Here is an 8404-nt window from a genome sequence, read left to right on the forward strand (position 1 = left end):
CCTCTCTCATTTCCTCTGATTTAAGAGAAAGATAAATAAGGTAAATAAGATAAATAAGAAAGCAGTGCTATGACAAGCATGGGTTATATATATACATATCACACATCTAGAAGTATTCTTAATAGAAGTGACGGAGGGGAAATGACCACAGAGGGTGTACGCACAGAGGAACCTAACTTGGTTCTTCTACTTACATGAAGAGCCCTGCATGTGACCATCCCTCTTTCTATCTTGTCAAAGGGGAAAAGGAGGAAGACAATAAAGTTGGCTGGAATGCCTGTAATACACATGCCCTTTCTGGAGAAATTACTCTGACATCCTGGATTGGGTGTCATAGCTGCATGTCAGAATGAGTTGTCAGGATGGAAAAGGCTGGAAAGAAGCTCTGCACTATGCTGCAGGTTGGCAGGTGGATAGTAGGGTTTCCAAACTCTGGTAGAGGGGACAGGATAGAAACAATGGAGACAGAACAAGCTGATATGTGCAGGTAGAAATGAAGGGAAACCTTATAGGGCAATGTCTGGGGAAAAACCACCTCCTTTTGATCCTGAGGGCTGCACATTGACATTTTCTTCCTTCAGAGGGCACGATGTGTCACTTGGTTCTATGTGGGCCAGGCCAGCCTAGCCTGGAATCTTTTTAACAAGGGACACAGCCTTTCATTCCACAATTAGAGATAAGGCCCCAAGCACAAAGAGGAAATGTCAAAAACGAGAGGCCATGAGTGAATATGTAGACTGTAAATAAGTGTGATCTGTGTACAAGGCACTACTGTCATTGACATAAGCCATGTGGAATGTCCAATGACCAATAACAGGTATTTTCTTTGTATGCTTCAGCCCGGCTGCACTCAGAGCTCTGTAGCACAGAGTCAGGTTACAGGAGGAATCTAATGACAACGAATCTTTCCATTTCTAACCACTTGCCACCTTCCCTAAGCTCAACCACAGGAATCTCAGCTCTAACACAAGGTGGGGGCATGGGAGTGGGGAAGGAAAGCAGAGAGAAAACAACTTGAAATGTGTTCTTGCTAAGACAGTGAAGACTTACTCTCTCCAAAAGAAGCTGCTTGGCCTAGTGCACACAACTTTGGTGAGACCAGCTTCACCTGTTCGATTGATGGCTAGTGCTAGTTCACAGGTGAACAAAATTTAGTGAAATCCCGACTCTGCTACTTACTGGCACTGGTACAGAACATTTCTATGTCTCAGTTTTCTTACCTGTAAAGTGAGTATAGTCGTAGCCACTTCCCCATAGTGTTGCCTCGAAGATGAAACAAGTCATTATATATCACAGTGCCAGGTACACAGTAGGTGCTCCTAACTGTCAGCTATCATTACCAATCAGACTCACTGCTTTGGTGAGTAGCAGTTAAGTACTAATTTTCATAACTAGTTGACAAAAATCTTTAAATCCTCAAATGTTTGTTAGCCCCAGGCTACTCATCAAAGAGGTCATCCTCTCTCCTCTGATACTCCTTCCTACCTCACTCAAGCATTTTCCAGGCAACCACGCTGAGGACATGAGCAATTCAAAGTAGCAAATAGGAAAATCCAAGCAGAAGAGGGGAAGATGGGAAGCCCAGGTAGCCCGAGTGGCTCAGCGGCTTAGCACCACATTCAGCCCAGGGTGTGACCCTGGAGACCTAGGATCGAGTCCCATGTCGGGCTCCCTGCCTGGAGCCTGCTTCTCCCTCTACCTGTGTCTCTGTGCCTGTCTCTCATGAATAAATAAATAAAATCTTTTTTTTAAAAAAAGAGGGGAAGACTACATTCAATTCTTGCTCATTTTCTCAAGACCTAACCAGCATGAGAGGTGTAGCTTAGATTGATCGTCATTGCCATGAATGACAGGTGCCTCTGGGTGTCTATGCTATATCAAATTTAGGAGGCCTTAGAGGTCTGAGATCATTGAGTGTTTAGTGCTAATCAACATCATGTAGCTTCTAAGGAGGAAAACCTGTCCCAGACCATGACCTGCACTGCTAATCAAGCACGGCTGCTTAGGCCTGTGTCCAGTGAGTCAAGCAAGAGTGGAAGGGAGGGAAGAGGAGAAATATGGGGACTGACCATCATGGGGGGACATCCCTTGTTCTGGCTTCATTTTTATAAAGAGGGGCTTCCACTTTCATAAATCTGCCAGCTAGAAGGCTTTGTCCTGTGGAAAGGCCTGGCTCCCACTTGTGTCTTTGGCTCTGTTGCTTGGACCATATCCGGTTTCTTGTTAGGCACCTCTCTCTGTTTGCTGAGAGATGCATTGCACCCAACTCCTGCCCCATGGAGTGGAGAAGCAATGTGAATTCCAGGTCATCATGTCTACTGCTGACCTTATAGTGACAGGTGTGGTAGCAAGAGCCCAAGGACAAGACTCAAAATTGCCCATTCTCTCTATGTGGCCTTCACTTAACCTCTCTAGACTTCAGTTTCTTCATCTATAAATGCAGATGATGAGTTGTTGCAAGAAACTAGCCATAATTTTGTCAGTCCTAACGTCCTACAAAAATGGAAGGTGTTATGTTGTGATTCCTGTCACAGCTCCAGGAGTTGAGGGAAGATCACTCAACAAAGCTCTTGTCTGGTCCAGCCTGGCACCTCGAGGCCAGCCTCAGCCGGCTGGTGACAGACCCAGCAGCTTTCTGGGTCCTGTGCTAGCATTGCATCATATGGGTCGGAGCAGGGTGAGGCTGAGTTAGCAGAATTCAAAAACAGCTTCCAGACTTTTACTGCCAGGAGGACTTAAAGCAGTGTGTGGGGTTTCGGAGAGACAAGTTGGTACATGGCTTTGATCTTTATTAGACTAAAAAAGTTTCACACAAAATACAAAAAGGGCAGATTTGTGAGTGTGTGTGTGACAGGATGGGTGAAAGAGCGATCCCAACGCTGTCGCTAGCAAAGGATGGTTTCTAAATGCCTGTCCCAGTCTTGTGAAACCCTTCTTGGTCGAGATGAAAGAGTTTCCAAGACAATCGGAGAAATACTCCCACTAGCAGATTTCCAGATGCCTGCCTGTGCTCTAAGGGACAGGAGGCCTTTGTATCTGCCCACATTCTCACCGCTGCCTGCCTCCACCCACCATAGCAGAGAGAAAAGTAGGATAGAGCACACATTACTCCATGGAGGCTCTAGGCCTGATTATAAACCAGGCAGTTCTAGCTGAATTTCCCTTTAGAGAAGGCCAGCCCCACGTTGTCTTCATGTACTTCTGGGTCTTTTAACATTTACTCAACACCTGCTGGGTGCAGGAACAACGACAAATAAAACCCATGACTATCCAAATGCCTTCTACTGCCAGCCACCCTGTCGTGCTGCCCATGCCCTCATCATCACCTCCTCCTGGGCCACTGACTATATACATAGCTTGCTTTCCCACACAGGTGATCTGGGTGCTGGATGGTGGGAGCACTGACCTCCTGCCCTGAACACCAGAATGTGGCCCCCCTGCTCTGAGACCCAGTTAACCATTTGTTGCCAGAGTGTGAAGCCTATGCTAATTTTACAGGAAACACATTTGGACAGCAAAAAAAGCTGACCTTGCCTCTGGAGAGACTTGCAGAAACTGCCTACAACATCCATAGCTACAGTCCAAGTATCCAGCTCTGAGGTGGATTTATTTTTGTTTTGTCATTTCAATGGATAAATAATACTCACCAAACTCAGTAACCACCATAGCCTGATAACTGACACTTCAGCTTCCAGAGCATATAATTTCTTTTAGTTGGGCCTTCCTGACAGATCTGTATTTTTTCTTAAGATTTTATTTATCTATTCATGAGACACACACACACACACACATACACACACACACACACACACACACACACACACACGGGTCAGGCGGCAGAAACACAGGCAGAGGGAGAAGCAGGCTCCCCGGGGACTCCAGGATCACTCCCTGGGTGGAAGGCAAGTGCTAAACCGCTGAGCCACCCAGGGATCCCCAAGACCCTGTATTTTTAACTGAAATCTAATAGGTACTAATTTAAACTGCTGTGAGTGTTTTACATAAATCTTTATTTTGCATTTCAAAACTTCCTCCTGATGCACTTTAAATGGAATGTATCAAGTAAACGGACATATTAATATTTTTAAATGAGCATCCTAATTCCTAGAGAGTGGACAAGCCAGTACCTCTCTGCATGGAGCAGCTGTTTGTTGGCACAAAACTTTTTGTTTTGTTGCCCACACTTTGTTGCCCAACAGAAGCGGGCAAGAAATAATTCGGCGGCTCCTCCTGGCCTACGATGTCGCCTTAGTAAGAGCGACCAGATTCGCGCGAAGAAAGCAGGGGCTTGTCAAGGAGCCCAGGGGCGCTGTGTCCTCCCTGCGGGGCTCTTCGCCTCCGCGGCTTCCCACGGAGGAGCGCAGTTGGGCTCCTCCAGCGTCCTGGGTGCCTGGGCTCCGCAAAGCCTCCTCCAGGGAGCGAGCAGGGACCCCCTCGGCTCCGTAAGAGGCACCGGCGGGGGTGTAGGCCTGCGCCGCGGGAGCCTGCGGATCGGGAGGCGGGAGCCGCCCCCGGGGCTTTGCAAGTGGCCCCCCGCGGCGCCGCCGGCCTGCGCGCGAGGAAGGCCCAGTGAAGGCGCGCACGTCCCGCCGGCTCCCGGCTCCCGGCTTTTCGGGCACGAGGCGAGGGAGCGCAGCAAACCGCACCAGCCCACGAGCCCGCCCGGGCCTCCCACCCCGGAGCCCTGGGGCGCACGGAGCGGAGGGGCGGAGGGACCCCAACATCGAGGGCACCGGGTAGGCCAGACCCGAGGGCCAGAGCGCCCCGCGGCCGTGGAGCCCCCGGGGCTGCTTCCCGAGCGCAGCGGGGCCGCCACAGGTGCCTTCGGGTCAAAGCCGGGGCGGATCCCGCTCGCGCCGAGCTCCCCAGACGACCGCTCTAGGAACCGGAGGTCTGGGACGGAGAGAGGCGGGGTCCCTGTGGCGGGGACAGCGTGGGGGACGCGAGGCGGCCGGTGAAAAGCCGAAGGGCGTCAGCTCCAAGCGCTCGGAGCGTGATCTTAACTCGCCGAGAGGCGCAGCATACGGTCCCCATGCTGGGCGGCGGATACAAGGCCCGCCTGGAGCCAAGGGACTCTCTTGACACGAGACCCAGCAATCCTGACTTGGGGGGCGGGGGGGGGGCGAGTGACAGCGGGCTGGGTTTTTGGTTGAGTTGCAATTAAAAGGAGATAATTATGCCGAGCCTCTCAGCTTATTAATATTTATAGCTGGGAGCGACAGGACTTGGCCCCCCGGGGGCGGACTCTTCAGGCCCAGGAGGAGCGGGACCCCGGTGTCTCCGAGCCCGTGGCTTCGCCAGCGACCCGGGAGGAGAAAGTTCAGTGGGTAAAATGGGAATCGTCCGCCTTTCGCGTGTCTGCTAATTCCCCGAGCGGTGGAAGTGGGGGGGGGGGGGGGTGCGGGCGCGCCCTGCAGGACCGCGTCTGTGCCCGGGAGGCGGCGGCGCGGGGCCCAGCTCCTTGCAGGGTGCAGGCCCACGGCGGCGAGCGTTTCGGAAGCCCCGTTATTGTCTCTTTATTAATTACCCAAACATTGCCTTCCTGCAATATGTTTCTAGCTCCCGGGACAGACGGCGTATTAGGAAATGTTCCAATAATCAGGACTCGGGGTAGATGTCTCTGACGCTCCCCTTTAGGGAGCCTGCAGGGCCGGGGCGAGGCATTAGATGCGGCCCTCGCTTCGGGGACGTTCTGCAAAAACGCGCACATCGAGCCTCTAATTTTCTCGGTCCGAGCCGGGCCCGGCGGGGGGAGCCCCGGCCCGGGGGTGGGGGGGGGGGCGCCGGAGCCGCGGGGAGGAGGCGCAGCGCGAGCGGGTCCCGAGCCGGCCTGCACCCGGGGCTGCGCACCCGACCTCGGGGCTCCGAGCGGCCGGCTCCCGGCACCGCCTCCCGAGGGTCTGCCCCGCACGGGTGCCGCGGGCGGGGGGCGCGGGCGGCTGCAGGGCCGGGGGTTGTCGCGTCATAAACGCGGGGTTCCGCGGGGGCGCCGGCGCGGTTCCCATGGCAACGCGGCGCCCGGAGGCGGCCGGCGAGTCCCGGCGGCGGGAGGCTGCGCTGCGGATGGAGCTCTTCGCCGTGGCCGCCGCGGCCGCCAGCCTCTTCCTCCTGCTGGTCTTCCTCATCTTCATCTCGGTCTACGTCGGCTCGGGGCCTCTCCACCAGCCTCTGTCCCAGAACTGCTAGCTGAAGAGACAGGACTTGTCGTCGCAAGGCGCGTCCCGGGTGGAGCTGTGCGCCTCCGGGGGAGCCCCCGCTGCACCCGTGGGGCCCGCGCCGCCGCCAGGCCCAGATGCGGCGACACCCCGCAAGGCTGCGCAGTCGTGCTCGCCCCCCTCGCCCCCGCCCCCCCCCCGCAGCCGCCCCGAGGGCTGCTTAGCAGCGACACCGACCAACGACGAGGAAGACTCCCGGTTTATTAAAGGGGATCGACAGGATTTGACGATGATTATGGATTATAGCATAAAGGCGTATTTAACAAAGAGACGTGGTTGACATTGTGAGCGAGTTTTCTTTCCACATCTCTCCCTCTACACGCACTCGCACCTGAGAAGAAAACGTTTTGGCAGACACGAAATGATTTTTTCCTCTCTCTTTATCGCCATAAAGAACGTGTGTCACTCATGGATGGTGGAGTTACACGGGGCGCGATGGTGACACTAGGTAATTCACGATGAGGAATATGCTACCTCAAAAATAAAAGCTATACTGTTTATGTCAATCCATTGCCATTTATGTGTGTACAGCCCTTTTTTAATACGAGCCCAGCTTTGAACACATGTGGTGATGAAAACAACCTTCAGTTTTATCATGGGAAAGTCAATCTGATAGAAGGGTCATCTGATAGATACTGATTTCCAGTAGATAAAACACTTGCTCTTTGTGGCTTATTTATGCTTAGTGCTTGAAATAGATCCTGTATACCAATTTTTTTTTTCATTTTCTTGACCTTCCAGTGGTGTCTTGGGTAAGTGCCATATTATCCATTCCCCACCCCCCCCCATCCTGCTTGTTTCTGTTGTGTGTGTGTGTTTTTTTTAATAAGCTTTTAGAATTTTAGAATGGTTTTAGGTTTGCAGAAAAGTAGCAAAGTTTTCCCTACACTCAGCTCCCAGTTTCTCCTATTGTTAACATCTCACGTTACTGTGGTACATTTGTCACAACTAATGAACCAATACTGACATATTATTAACTAAATGCCATACTTCATTTGGATTTTATTCATTTTTAAGTTTTTCCTTTTTCTGTTCTTAGATCCCATTCGGAATATCACATTACATTTAGTCCTCATGTCTCCTTAGGCAGTGACAATTTCTCAGACTTGTTTCCAACCTTGAAAGCTGGAAGATTTTTTCAAATTGAGGTATAATTTACGAATAGGGAAAGCAGAGACCTCATGTTATGGTTTTATGTGTTTCAACAATTGCATACACCCAATACAATCCACATTTGCATAGTAAGCATCAAATCTTATATTGGAAATGTTGTCACCCAAATATTGCAGATGGATTTATGTAGCTTCTCCCACACAATTTTCTAAAAATTTTCCCACAACTTTTCATCTCTAACTTAACATTTTAAAATGTTCAGTTCCAAAGCATGTTAAAGAGCTATTAGCCTAATGTTATTTTAATGTGTTGTTGATCATTTAGGTCACTAATCTTCTTTTGGACACAATTTAAGCTACTGATTGTTTCCTACTCTGAGAACATTTGCTTCTCTATGGAGAGTATAGTCTAGGCGTGCTTCTTAATAAATCAAACAAAGTGGGGGATGAGTCAGTCTGGGAATCTTACTGGGATGGCTTAGCAATTTTAAACACAGTTTCTTCATTTTGAAGTTCTTAATATCGAAGCAATAATTAATGCACTCATTCATGCACAGCTCTTGGGGGAGTTGTTTTTCGGCAATTTTGTCATAGATCACTGATTCTCCTAATTGTAAAAAAAAAAAAAAATTTTTTGTTCCACATTTTCTTAAATCCTTGAGAATTTGACACATGATATAACCCCCAAAGGTGTATTTTTAAGTGATGTTAGCAAATAGGAAAAAGGAAACAAAGGTTTTACACCATTGAAAACATGGATTCTATAATCTAGCACTTGATGCAGACATATACATTTTAAATAAGTGAGTAAAGCATTCAATTAAAAGAATCTAGTCTCCTCTCACTCCTGTGGTGTTTCATGCTAGCAGCCTCAGTGGATCCAATTTTTATGATTGGGAATACAGAATAGTGGACATCAGAGAGAAAAGGTAAAATTTAAAATCCTATTTCTTCCCTTTCCAATTTGCCATTCATGCATGACTATTTTTAAGAAACCCACAAACTTCCCCAGTGGAGTGGAGAGCTTCTGACCACATTTAGTTGAAGCTGATCATGTCCCAAGACACTTCTGTTAGT

This window comes from Canis aureus, chromosome 5 (assembly GCF_053574225.1).
Source record: "Canis aureus isolate CA01 chromosome 5, VMU_Caureus_v.1.0, whole genome shotgun sequence".
NCBI classification, from domain to species: domain Eukaryota; kingdom Metazoa; phylum Chordata; class Mammalia; order Carnivora; family Canidae; genus Canis; species Canis aureus.